Consider the following 14,901-nt stretch of genomic DNA (forward strand, 5'->3'; position numbering starts at 1 on the left):
CCCAACACTGCTCACAATTTTCAATTTGTCCCAGTATCCGAAGAGGAGATTACACAAGTGCTCCTCAAATTAAAACTAAGCAGCCAATGTGGACCTGACTTACTGCAATTTACGTTCCTAAGACTTGGTGCCCCAGCCATTGCCAAACCAATTGCTTCCATAGTCAACTCTATTCTGTCTGCAGGCCATATACCTAAGACCTGGAAAACTGCCAGAGTTGTCCCAATCTTCAAAAGTGGGGACAAAAAACACTGTCTCAAACTACAGGCCAATCTCTCTTCTCCTAATACTATCCAAAGTCATGGAAACATGTGTACACTCCCAATTACGCGATTACTATACCAAGACAAATTTCCCTAGCCAATTTCAATCTGGCTTTCACCCCAAACACTCCACGGTAACTACCCTGCAAAAAGTTTGCAATGAAATCCAGTGTGGAATGGAACGGGGACATCTTGCCAGTGCAATATTCCTAGATTTTGCAAAGGCTTTTGATACCGTTGATCATGTTATATTGCTTAACAAACTCCAGTGCTCTGGAATAGGGAAGCATGCTTTAAACTGGTTTCATTCCTACCTATTAGGTAAATCCCAACATCTGTCCATCTCAGGCTCTAACTCCAACCCCTTGGATATCACCTGTGGTGTCCCGCATGGCTCTGTCCTGAGGCCCCTTTTCTTCTCTGTTTTCATCAATGACCTTCCTACAGCTTGTAAGGGAGTTTCAATACACATGTATGCAGATGACACAATATTATATGCACACAGCCTTAGCCTCTCCGACCTTGAACACATACTGCAATCTGACTTTTTGAGACTTGAAAATTGGATTTGCCAAAACAAACTGTTTTTAAACACTGACAAGACTGTAACAATGGTATTTGGGGCCAAGGCTAAATTTGTAAAAATTCCAATGACTGAGCTCCAGATCAGAACCAATGCTAAAACCACCCTAACTCCTGTTACTAGGTTTAAATACTTAGGCATATGGTTTTACTCCCATTTAACATTCGGGGTGCACATTGATACCCTGACATCAAAAAATAAATGCCAAACTAGGGGTACTTTACAGGAACAAATCCTCCCTAAGACTGCTGGTCAGAAAGCATATTGCACAGCAGATGCTAATGCCAATTATTGACTATGGGGACATAGTATACGGCACGGCACCCCAAGCCCACCTTAGCAAACTTGACACCTTCTACAATTCAATATGCCGTTTTGTTCTACAATGCAACTACAACACACACCACTGTGATCACACATACATATACATACATACATTGCAGCTTCACTCTGAGCGGTGCGAAAACATACTTTTCTGAGTCTTCTCCTGATCGGCCGGTTCCACGCTCACTGCTGTGTGCGTGTGCGGCCCAAGTATAGAAAGGCTGGCTAACCACAGCCAATTATAAGTGCCGCGCGTGCACGGCGGAGCAAGCGCGCCCATTATATTACGGGCCTTACACAGAGAGAGATATATTTGGACTGCCTTATATACTGATATAACATCCTGATGGAATTGAGCAGCAGCTGCACATCAGGCAATGTGCAGTTGACCCCTTTTTAAGCAGCAAACACAATTGTCTATAAATGCCTACTAATATAAATATTATCGCTCACTCTGTCACAATAACTATGTAACCCTGTTTCCCCCACCCAATCTCACATAGGGCCTCTCAGGGGAAATGCTACTCTGGTTACATGGCTTTGTGTGGTGCATACCTGCTGGTAACAGGGGCCCTGGGTCTCCCGCATGGTGTTGTAGGGGAATAACAGGACAGGCTTCTGGGGTCTTGCCCAAATTCTACTCACAGGTGCAGCGCCTCCATCTCGTGCACCCCCAGCTGTTGGGGTGAAGTCTCTGCAAAAGAATAACATCCCCCTCCTCCCAATAGACTTCTCTCTTAGGCAGGAGGTATGATAAAACTCGGGATGCTTTATTTGATCTTCCTGTATCAGCAGCCACAGATGACATAGCAATAGAAGGGTCTTCACCCTCAGGATGTCCCTGGATTCTACTCCCAGCCAAAGGGCACCGAGAGTGGTCCTTGCTCTTCCTCTATCCCCTTGTGGGATAGGAGGTATGGTTCCCCACCTCTCCCAAGAGGGAGGGCTTTAAGACTGCCAGAGCCCTGACAGCTTAGTATGGGTGAACCTGTCTCTCTCAAAGGTAGAGACCAACTGGCTAAATCAGGAAACACAGTGCATTAAGTACAGCTCCAGTAAGCACCACCCCTGTGCCTCTAATTGGACACAAGGCCTGATGACACTACCTTCACTGACTCACTGCACTGCATGTGTGGGGAAAACCCATGATTATTCCTGGCAACCTAGGCTTACTAGGCTTTAGTGCCAGGAGGAGGACAGAATAATAGCCCAAAACTAACCAGGGCTACACCTAAATAAAGTATAAATATTGCTAATATATCAAGGTGGAAAATAGCAAGACTTTCCCAAATAGTTCTCAGTTAATATGACAGAGTGTTTCATGTAACATTGTATGTAAAATGCTAGTTATTATTAGTGCATACAGTATAAAGACTATGGAAATGGATTTCTCCTTTAAACTATATTATAAGGATTTCCTTTATTGAATTATTTCTGCATACAAAAAGCTAACTGAATATGGAGTTCACAGGAAAAATAACACCTGTTCTTGTTAAGTTTAATATAGTATTCACTTCTTAGCCCTAGTGTTAATCCTATTCACAGTTTAGTCACAGCAGCCTGTAATAAACCCATGACACCGTTTTTTTAGACAATTTATAGAGAACAAACATTTATAGAGAACAAACAAGGAAAATCCATGATGGGTTAAGCTAACATCTTATGCTAAGAGCACTAGCTCTAAATATATTTGTACATGACTTTCATGATTTACAGGTTCCAATCTGGATTATGTGTTTTACTCACCAGATCCCATTTCCAAAGCATCTTAACTACTTTTAGTTAATCATTACATTACATGACTTCTAACAAGGTTATTCATTCTGTTTAGGGGACAGTTTCACTGTATCATGTATACTTCATATAAATGTTTCTTATTTTTTCCTACATATTGATGCTATTTCTTTTTAACATGCATATCTCTTCTGTAACATTTTAATTGCACGATAACTATGAGATAATGCATGGTACATTGTAGTTAGAGAACCCATCAGTTAGGATTACCAGACGTCCAGATTTTTAAGGAACTGTCCCAGTGTCCCGATAATCATAGTAATGTCCGAGTTTTGCTGGTAGCAGACAGAAGAGCAGCTGCAGCTCACACAGTTCCTCCTCTCCCTGGCTGCAGTGTGCTGTGTTAATGAAAAGGTGTGGGTTTAGGCGTGGGTGTGTGTGTGTGTCTGGGTAAATAAGTGTGTGTAGGTGGCTGGGTAAATGTGTGTGTGTGTGTGTGTGCATGCGTGCGTGCGCGCGTGTGTGTGTGTGTATGTGTGTGTGTGTAAGTGGGACAGAGAGAGGGTGTGTTGAGGGAGAGGAATAAATCAATAATTCAGCATAAATGGGGACGCTATTAGACAAATACCATTATAATATTTATTTTTAAATGATGTCATTTGTTTTAATAACAATGTTTTATCGTGTCCCGGTTTTTACTTTTGGAAATCTGGTTACCCAACCATTTGTGTATTTTTCTACATTTAGTATATTTTTTTACAGTGCCCCCAAACCTGCATAATTCTCCTCAATGTCATGTCATTCAATAAGTAAGCTGCAGATTCAGGTTAGTACCATGCAAACAGTAAGAAGTTAGTTTATTGGTAATGTCTCTGCCTTTGAAGAAGGTGAACCTAGTTTGACCTTGGGCAAGTCACCCTATTTCCCTGTGAAAGTTTGATTGTAAGCTCTACCGGGCTTCTATGCACAGCACTATGTAAGAAACAGATATTATTAAAACGTGTCATTTTACACATACTCTGTCTACCTAGAGAATTGACCTACTGCATTACACAGCTCAGAAAGCTATTAAGCATGGGACAAGGAAGTACAGATTCAGTGGACTGACTTGAAGACAGTTGTTTCCTCCTTTCGGACTTATCAGTTTGAGTTAGGTCACTGATTCTTCATTTTAATGTAGTTAGTGGTTGCAAAAGACATAATTAGATTTCAGTGGAAAAAAGTTTAAATAATTATATATCTGACAATTAACCACCCTCTTAGTCTTACCCACCCCCTCTTAACCCCAAATTAAAATGGAGGGGGAAAAAATTATCAGTGGATTAGGCACCAGATCTTCAAGAAATTATTTTGGAATATTATTTTCAAAATGTCAAAAATATAAACATTCCATTGGTTTCAGTTGTCTCTTTTTTCTAATAACATTTTTGCACGATCTTCAGAAAATCTGGTAAAATTCCACAGAATTGGGATTCTGTTTGTTGTAGAATATATTATCTAGTCAATCAGTGAGTGATTGATGCATTTTCGGGTGGTCCTTGTAAACTCTGAAATTAGTGCCGTTAAATTTAACGGTCTTATTTATCTGCAAAGTTTTTGCTTTTAGGGTCCAACCATAATTCTGAGAGAACATTCCTACCAAACTCAAGTAGGAATTGAAAGGGATATTATAAATGCAGCAATAGAGTGAGATTTGAGAGTTAGAAGAAATATTATACTTTCACATACAGCATGGCTATAGAAATCATGTTACAGTTTTTACTTTAAAAAATGTTCAATGTTAATTCAAATATGTTTGAAAATATTTGAGTACAAGTGAATATAGATTGATCATTATTACCCTTTGGGTGTGGAAGGGACCGCACACCACGATGTCACAGCCCATTTGGTACATCACTTGACTGCTCCTCAGAGGGATCACGTGATCGTAGCATGACGGAATCCAGAAATGGAAGAGGAGGAGTCTTCCTCTTCCATTTTCGTGCGGGCCAGATCATGTTATGGTCATAAGCATATTACCCTGAAAGAGCCCAATCCCGTCTGCTCTCGGAAGCTAAGTAAATTGAGGGTTGATTAGTACCAGATTGGGAGACTGCCTGGAAATACCAGGTGCTGTAGGCTTAAACCCTGGATAATGCCCTGGATAATTGGGCTATATAAATGTTATAAATAAATACCAGATTTCCCTGGAAAGCGAGCAGTAAAAGGCCTTGACGTTGTCACTATGTCATGGGGCCCGTCGGGTGCCATACCCCATTATGTAGTGGCTAACGTTTTAGGGCACCCAAAAGGTTAAAGTGTCTAGGCGTCTTAAACTTAAACAAATGAATACCTTCCGAAATGCAAAAGTTAAAAAAAAAAAGATTGTGACATGGAAATGTGTGAAGATAGTCATAGTTGTTTACTTAATTTCACCCATGCAACAATGAATATAGTGTATGGTGCGGTGGGTTTGGGTTCTGAACTTACAGGAACGGTGTGTTTGTAAATTTTGTATTGGTAAACAATTTGGAAGTTTGTGACCCCTCCCTCCTGGTTTCAAGCTCACTCATCCCACCTTTTAAATTGCAGTTCCTGTTACGCACCTGTGAATGACCAGTCTATTAAGACAGTTCTCCCTCCATTAGAGAGGTTATGAGAGCTTTTTGTGGGTACAGAAGTGTTAGGACTTGCAAAAGAGGTTAGCTAGCCTAAAATGCTTTGGCCAAATAATTGAATTAAATGACACACATATGAAGAGAAACAGATAAGTATTTAACTATATGATTTGTCGTATTTGATGTAGCACTGACGCCTTTTTGTCTTTTGTCACATTTTTGTTATATGAGGTCCCAATCTCAATAGCACTCCTTTTAGACACAAATATATATGGTATTGCAGGTGTGCTTCCATGACACAGGGGAAACTTCTAAACCTGAATGCTGACAAACCCTGAAGAAAAGGTAGCAACCAGGGACAGAGAAGATTTCCCCTCCAGACCACAAGGAACAGATAAGACTTTTATTACAAGACTTTTTATATCTGTTCATTTCATGCTATGTGTTTGGGGCTGGGAGACATCCTTAACTAAGGGAGTTGTGAATTGCATAGTATTTCACTAGAACCACTCCCAAGTGAATAGAAGCTTTGTTTCCCCCTTGTTTGGATGGTTTCCTGATGTTAAGGAAAAGGCACAATAAAGCCTCATTATAATTTCACCTTATAAAGTCTCCAATTGTGTACCTCTGTGAACGTCCGTCTACATATGGTGTCAGAAGTGGGATGAGAGGTCGTCTTTGAAGTTAGAAAGGACCGGAGATTTTTTCTGTGAAATTTTTTTTTATGCTTTTTGCCTACAAACAGTCTGAGCAACTTAAAAAAAAAAAAAAAAAAAACTCTCAGGCAGCAGAGACCAGAGTTAAAGTGATACACACCACTGTGCTAAAACCACAGATGGACTCTTTTCCCCAATCCCAAGAGGAGAGAGACTGCTGAAGCAGCTAAACCTTATTTGCCTATCACAAAGTGTAATATGGTCATTGAAATAGGGGTTTTGCCTTCCAGCCATAGTCAGGGTTCAAGAAGTGAGTCAGCCCTTAAAAACGGATAGGTGTTTGTTGTTTTCAAAAGTTTCGCTGAAGCAGTGAATACAGATGGTGACCCACGAGCGGTACTGATTTTGCAAATAAAGGTTGCCACACCGCATAGGACTACCAGCTGTGAATGTAGTATATGCAGAAAAGTGTGAAAATTAATGTAAGACTGTGCTGAAGCAGGGGAATTTTTAGCAAACAAATTCTGAGTGTAAAATTGCCCTAGAGGGGAAAAAGGGATTGCTGAACTGTGTAAAAGGTATTCCAAAGCCAATTGCTGAGTGTTGAGTCACCCTGCCAGGAGTGAAAGAAATATTCCACTGCAAAGAATGTTTTTTTTTTCTGCAAGTAAAAAAAAGTTTGCCTATATATCTTGGGAGCAAAACAAGACACCCAAAGTGTGAAGTGTGAATGCCATAATACCCAAGGATGAGACTGAAAATTACTGAACTCAAGCAGAAAACCAAATTCTGTTGCTGAAGCGGAGGGATTTCACCTAGCAAGTAAATGGTGTAAAGCAAACAGAAGTGTTTACTTAGCAACTACACATTCAGCATACCTAATGAGAGATTACACCTAGCAAGTAAATGGTGTAAAGCAAATAGACGTTTTTACCTAGCAACTGCACATCTTGTATACCTGATAAGAGAAAAGGCATGCACAGTACTGCTGATATTGTAAAAATTACCCAAGAAAGAAAAGTCTACAGAGATGCCTGTGAGAGCTACGACCTCTACAAGCAAAATATGCCCACCTGTAGGACTACCACAATTGGGGGTTCTAGCAAATACAGTGGCAACAGCTGCAATAGCTCCTCCTGAGGTCAGGAAGAAAATTACACCTGATAGCCTAAAAATGGAGGACAAGATGCAGCGTTCCTGTAATGAACCCTACCCCACGGAAGAGTGGCCCTTCCAGTCCAATAAAGAGGAAGACATCTCTTACGGGGAACCCGAACCGAGTCACATCCACAAAACACCCCAAGAATGGTGGGGGTGCCTGAACACGGCACGAACAGAAAAGACCGCCCTCTATGATGACAAATATGGTCGACAAGAGAAAGAGCGGGAGCAGCAGATCACCCAATATTTCTGTCAGCTAAAGCAACTGCAAGAAAAGCCTGGCGTATATAATGAAGCTGCTAAAGTATCAAATAAAGAAGGAGACCCCAGTATTCTGGATGGGACGGAGTCATCCAAAACAAAAAAGCGGAAAAAGAAAAGAAAAGCGGTTCTTCACTTACCGTGGAAGGAACAGACACGTCCGCAGATCCTGTGGAGGAAAAGGGGGACCGAGTTGCCCTGCAGCCTAGAGAAAATGGAGAATTCGTCCCGCGGTTAACCGAATATCCAGAGGGCCCAAGGCAGAAGTCGTGTACCCCAAAGAAGTGTCTGTCCGGTGCCAACAGTGAGAAACCCTCAACCAACCATCCCAGGGAAGTGGAGCCGGAACCAGTGAGTGACGATCCCTTGACCAGCCCTGAAGATGCCCTGAAAAATGCCAGGCATGACTGTGATATGCTCCATGAACAATTGAAACAAAAGGAAGATGGTTACACAGAGCTACAGAAAAATAACGTGAAGCTACAGGAAAATGTGCTCGCAATGTACTCTTTAGCCAGGACAGAATTGGACGATCTCAAGACTGATCTAGATACTGCAAATGCTACTATTTCCGCCATGGATGAAAAGCAGAGCCAATCTGATAAAATGGTGGCTACGCTAAAGCGGAAGTATGAGGAGGCACTGAAGCAGATGACAGTCTTCCAGCAAGAGGTTCACACTCTTCGCATAGAGCTGAATGCCTCACATCATGAGACCAATAGCTGCCGCACAGACCTGGAAGTTTCCAGAAAGAAACTACACAGTCTCACTGAAGAGCTGGACATTTCTAAAGAAACGATTGTCAATCTTTATACAAATCTCCAAGTCTCCCAGAAGGAGCTTCAGACCCTCAACCTAGAGAAGGATGTCTCACGCCAGGTGACTGTCATTCTCAAAGCAGATGTGCGTAAATGGAAGGAGGACTGCAAAGAGGCCCTGAATAGTACAGAGACTGAAAAAGAAGAACATTTAAAATTACAAAGAAAAAACTTAAAACTCAAAGAAGAAAATTTTAATTTGACAAACGACGTCAAGGAAAAAAATGAAAAGCTGCACGAGCTTAAAGAAATAAATAGAGTTTTGGAAGGTGAGAAGTTTGAAGCTGAGCACCGACTGCAGAACCAACTGCAAGGTCTGCGTACGCACCTCGAGAAGGCAGAGAAGACGCAGCGATCTCTGCAGGAAGACAATCTGCAGGCTGTTAAAGAAATTCAAGTGCTGCAGGAACGTCTGATGACCCAGTATGTCCCCGCAAAGCAGCATGAGAAACTGAAGGCTACCCTGAGCGTCACCAAAGCATCGCTAGAGGCCAAGCTTAGAACCCAGGTGACCTGGCACAAAAGGGAGCACAAGAAGGTCCAGAAACTGAAACAAGTAACTGTGGCCCGAGCAAAGAAATTCATAGTGCTTCACAATGCAATAAAAATGTGGAAGCAAGCTCAGTGAAAGCAAAGCGTGCAGATAAATTCCCTGAGAAGAGACTTGCAAGACGCACTCAAAAAACAGGGATCTCTCGTGGATGAGATTACAGTCCTACAAGGACAAGTATTGACCCTGACTAAGCGTCAGTATCCCACAGCCTCAAAAACCCATGAAGACAAGGGTACAGTGAGAGCTGGGAATACCGCTCATCTGAAAGACAAGGTTGCAAAATTTGAACCACCTAAACAAGCACTAGCAAAACCTTCAGCCACCCAACAGGCAACAAAAGAAGGTACACGTGCTGAATTAAAAACAGAAGAATCCTTAGCTGATGAAGCTGAAAAGATGGGACATTCTATGGAAGTGGGTGTGGAATTGCAACTTAATCTCAAAGAGGCTGAACTAGCAACCCCATTGAGTGGGAAAAGGGCAGAGAGACAGCTTCAAGAGCGGAAAACTCAAAGGGCTGTTTTTAAACGCTCTGCAACTGCTGCTATACAGTCTGCCTACAATAAGACAAGCACCTGACGCGAGGGAAATCTCATGACCGCGCATGCAGAAAAAAGTCTGTACTTGGAAAAAGTCCTCCTCGAGCGACTGAGGAGTGCTGATCTCAAGCACCTTCGGGAGGAGACAAAAATAAACTGGAGAAAGGGCTCCAATCCCAGCGGCACAGAGGGTTCTCTTCCTCCATCCACTCTCATTCAAGTCACAGAAAGATCTCGAATGAGAGTGGAAGGATGGGCTTTGGCCGTGGTAAGCCCAAGCTTCCCACAAACAGGGGAGGTATGTAACAGGGGACTTATCCCTGTTCACAAATGTGCCTCTAATCCAGCAGTGTGGTGGTTACCTGCTGGTAGCAAATTAACTAACACCACCTGCCTGATTACAGGTGGTAGAAATAGCCTGCCTTTGAGACAGGAAGTGACTCTCCTTAGCTCACATGTGAGCTGAACTTTGTAGACAGAGCAGAGGTTCTTGAGTCTCCCAGGAGAGACTGACCAAGAGAACACAGATCTCTGGAGCTGACCATGTCTTGAGCTCTGCCAGAAGACACAGCAGAGCTGCTTCCAAGACACAGGGGAAACTTCTAAACCTGAATGCTGACAAACCCTGAAGAAAAGGTAGCAACCAGGGACAGAGAAGATTTTCCCTCCAGACCACAAGGAACAGATAAGACTTTTATTACAAGACTTTTTATATCTGTTCATTTCATGCTATGTGTTTGGGGCTGGGAGACATGCTTAACTAAGGGAGTTGTGAATTGCATAGTATTTCACTAGAACCACTCCCAAGTGAATAGAAGCTTTGTTTCCCCCTTGTTTGGATGGTTTCCTGATGTTAAGGAAATGGCACAATAAAGCCTCGTTATAATTTCACCTTATAAAGTCTCCAATTGTGTACCTCTGTGAACGTCCGTCTACAGTAACCATGTATTTTTATAACTCTGTGCCCAGGACATACTTGAAAACGAGAGGTAACTCTCAATGTATTACTTCCTGGTAAAACATTTTTATAAATAAAATAAAAATATTAGCAGCAAGACGGTAAGCAATTACAGTGCACAGTTTACCAATTCAGCCAGAGACTATGGCCAGGAAGAAAAATGAGGTTTAAGAAGAGAAGCAGTCATACTCAAGCAAAACAATGCAGTTAATACACCAATTATTTAAGATATTGATATCGTACTTTAGAAAGATGTATTATAAAAAAAGTCCTTTCTATTTAGTTCATGAAGAAGGAGCTTGTCGGAAATATTATAATAACAATAAACAGGACCAATGCAGTGCCGGTTTTTAACACAAAGACCTCTTTCATGATTTAATCGAAAAGTGATATTCAATCTTACTTTCCCAAATTACCGTTGTGTAAATATGCAACATGTGAATAACTCTAACCCTGACTATTTTAACATAAGATGTAAATCAAAAATCAAAAAAGTCAAATAAATGTGAATGTATTTGTTCTGCAAAACTGAATGATATTAACTATGTAGGGGAATGCACAGGTTGTCACTTTTTTACTCACCATAACTTATTTTGTGTCTGTTTATAGTTTTTATAACTCGGTGTAAACATAATTAAAATTGTGTGTGTGCTCTTGATGCAAGAGGAGAGCATGATTGACCTGAGATAGGAAATAACATGTATGAGTTTGACCTCAATTTTCTCAGTGTTGTATTTCAGCCCAGGTAAATTTGGCCTGTACCACCACCACCCACCCCCGTCTCCCAAGGCATAGTGTGGGAGAAGGTGGAGGGAAAGGAAGCAGATTCAAGAAGGAACAGTACTGTCAGGAAAATTATATGATTATTTTCTTGTTACTAGCACTTCGTTTTTTAATACTTGATTAAGAAAAGTTTCATTTTAATTCCTGTTCATACCTTTTTTGTTTATAGTGCAGTAGACAGTGACATTTCCATTCATTTTGCAATTTTTATTCCTGTATGCACCTTTACTATTTTCAACACTATTAGCTGCTATTTTAAAATATTTAAAATCACTTTTGACCCACAAATCAGAGCCCTTGCCTGTGAATATTAACTACATGTGTTTGTAAAGTTTTTAAAAGCAATCCCATATACTGTAGAAGGCAAATATCATTATAATCAGTTATAATTCCATCTTCCCCAGGAGCCTTCCCAATTTTCATTCATTTTATTCCTTTTTCCATTTCTTCAGTAAGGATGCATTGTTCATCATTAGGAGTTTCTTCTCGCTTGTCCTCTGCTGGATTATGCTCTGTGTTATCTGTGTTCACATACAAGTTCATGTAAAGTCCTCAACTCTCTATATGATGTATTTTATTGTTTATTCATCGTCTTATTTGTGTGCAATGATTTGCTTCTTCCCAACAATAAGTCACTGTTTCGTACTTTTGTTATTTTCAGTAGTTTTCTTCCTCATATCACAGTAACATTTTCTTACTGTCATGATAATATAATGAGATACTAAGGGGCCTAGACTACTAGCTTCGATAACTTTGCTGCTATCTCGAATGGTGTGGCATGACCCCATTGAACGGTTTGTCATTTGTGTTAGAATCTGAAACCATTTCCAGAAGTCTCAAACCGTAAGGTAGGAAAATGCTAATACCGTACGGTGTAGCAGCGATGGTATCTCAGCCTCTCTCAAAGTTCTCCCCCATACGATCTGGCTGCAGTCTGTAAGAGCTGCACAGAGAGAGCTGCACAGAGAGAGCCGCACCTTCCTGAACAGCTCTCACAGGCGATCGCACTGTTTTTATTTACATTTTAATAACAGTGTACAGGAGCAGGGGGTCTCCGGAGCAGAACCGCATTCTTTTCAGGTCATGGGACCCCTACTTCCTGAGTTACAGGCCCCGGTATGGGGTGCAGGTATCTCCTATGCATTTAAATCTCCCGGTCACGTGACGCAGGGAGATTTAAACATTGCAAGGGGATATTGGCACCCGATACCAGGGCCTCTAACTCGGGAAGCAAGGGGTCCCCGAGGGGCTGAAATCTGCTATTTAAATCACAGACTTCTTTGCATCGGCTGTTGAGGCTCGTTGTGTCGAGGGTCAAGAGTTGGTGCTCGCGTAGGACAGGGGTGAAGACATCAATAGTAAGAAAAACATTTTTAATGTATTTTATTTAATTGTGTATTTTAAGTTGTCCATTAACTGCCAATGTGTTTATCTATGCCCCTTTCGGGCTAAAGATAAACACAGTGACACATGCATTTTTTGGCAAATGCTTGTTTTTATTTAATTGTTATGTTTTGTATTTTTGGTTCCTGTTTTTATTCAATTGTTATGTATTTTTAGTGGGGGGGAGGGGATTGTTGGGGGTAGAGGAGTTGACAATTCATTGCCATTGGGGTTATCTTTGCTCCCATTGAGTGCATAGGTAACCACACTGGCAATCAATGGGTGTATTGGCTAGTATTGTGTTTTAATGTTTATTGTGGGTAGCGGGGTGGGTGAAGGTGGTATTTGGCCCGTGGTGAATATTTATGCCTACCGGTGTCTAGCGGGATTGGTTAACCACTTCATTATCTTAGCGGTAGTAACCGCTAAGGTAATAAAGGGATTAACTCCTCCCGCAACACTCTCGCAAAGCCTAAACACCAAACATGGGCCAAATACCACATTCACCCACCACCGCTACCCCCAATAAACCGGGCACTGGTGTTTGACCCCTTCATTACCTTAGCGGTTAGCCACTAAGGTAATGAAGCTGCCTGTAAATGTATTTTTATTGCACTGGATTGAAGCCGGGGGTCTCCAGAGCTGGTATTAATGCATCTCCAGAGACCCCCGGCTTCAATCAGATGCAATAAAAATACCTTTTTGATCCTAAATCCTCTCGCAAATCCCATCCTGCCACTTTTGGGTTGGTGAGATGAGATCTGTGATAAAATCGCTAGTTCAGAGCCTCGGTGAGATTATCAGAGCCACTAAAATAGGGTGATTTTATCAAAATGGCGATCTGGAGCTGTTTCTCAGCTCCCGCTCAGTGTGCTTGAGCAGGAGCGAGACCACTCGGGGAGATGTATTCTCGAATAAGTTTAGCAGGTTATCGCAGCTTTCTGAATAGCAAACTTGCCAAATCATTCTGGAAGTGCTCAAAATCCTCAATGAGTTTGTTATCAAATCTACTAGAATAGGCCCTTAAGTATTTTAATCAATCTTGTGCTTCAAGGGTTAATGTGGTTACCGTTTATTTTAAAAATACAAATAGATGTTTTATGGCCTGTTAAACCTTTGGCCAGGCCTAGTTTTAGGACTGAGAATCCTGAGATCTGGGTATTTGTTTTGCCAGAGATGGTATTAAATTATGGCTCTCTTGTCATTTTTATAAACACAACACTTTTAAAGGTACTTTCAAAGCACTCCTGAGATACTCCTGTGCATCCCAGGGAGAAGTGACAATAAGATCACAACTTAGTTGGAGGATTTTATTAAAATGAAGAAATTATGGGCCTGACAGTAATTCCAAAGAGTAAGAATGAGAGATTTGCAATTGTTGCAATAAGGCCAAACCCTTCATTTCTAGCAGGTGATAAGTGACAGGTATCCATTTGTCCTGAAATTTAGGAGCAAGTTGGTCAAAATCTAATCTTGTTACATCCATCATAATCGCCTGAACCTATTGATATGACTCACGTGTGTCTAAGTATCATGGCCATGAAGTTATTAGGTTTTTCATATAACTAGACACCTTTTTAAATGTAAAAAGGGGAGGGTTTTTTTTTCCATAAAAGTCGTAAAAATGTTAACCTAGCGGCTGATGTACGACAGTGGTGGGCTTATGTTGTTTTCAATGAGAGAAGAATAGTACTGTATATAGGTCTTGCCCTGGAGTTATGAAATTGGAATTCAGCAAGAGGTGTGTTTTGCGATCAACCACGCAAATCCCCATGATGTCAGAAGCTGAAGAACAGTTCATGTTCATCACCCCCTTTGGATTATATGAGTTTCAGGTTATGCCCTTTGGGATGTAAAATGCACCTGCCACCTTCGAGCAACTCGTGAATCACCTGTTAGAAGGCCTAAAAGGAAGTGTTGTAGCTTATCTGGATGATATTGAAGTATTTAGCCATTCCTGTGAGGAGCATCTTACACACTTGTCATAGGTACTCAATCACATAAAACCATATAAACCACGCTAACCATATAAACAGGGAAGTGCTAGATGGGTATGATAGAGGTACAGTACCTAGGGCACCGGGGAGAGGGTGGGACCCTGCGTCCAGAGCCTGGCAGGGTTTTGCCATTACTGCTTGGCCCACCACTAAAACTAAGAAACAGGTGATGTCCTTTTTATGGACTGCTTGGTACTACAGAAAGTTTGTCACTCACTATATTACCCTGGCAAAACCTCTGACCGACATGACAAAAGGGAAACTGTCCTTATTGGTGCATGGACTCCTGAC

The sequence above is a fragment of the Ascaphus truei genome, chromosome 4, assembly GCF_040206685.1.
Source record: "Ascaphus truei isolate aAscTru1 chromosome 4, aAscTru1.hap1, whole genome shotgun sequence".
NCBI classification, from domain to species: Eukaryota; Metazoa; Chordata; class Amphibia; order Anura; family Ascaphidae; genus Ascaphus; species Ascaphus truei.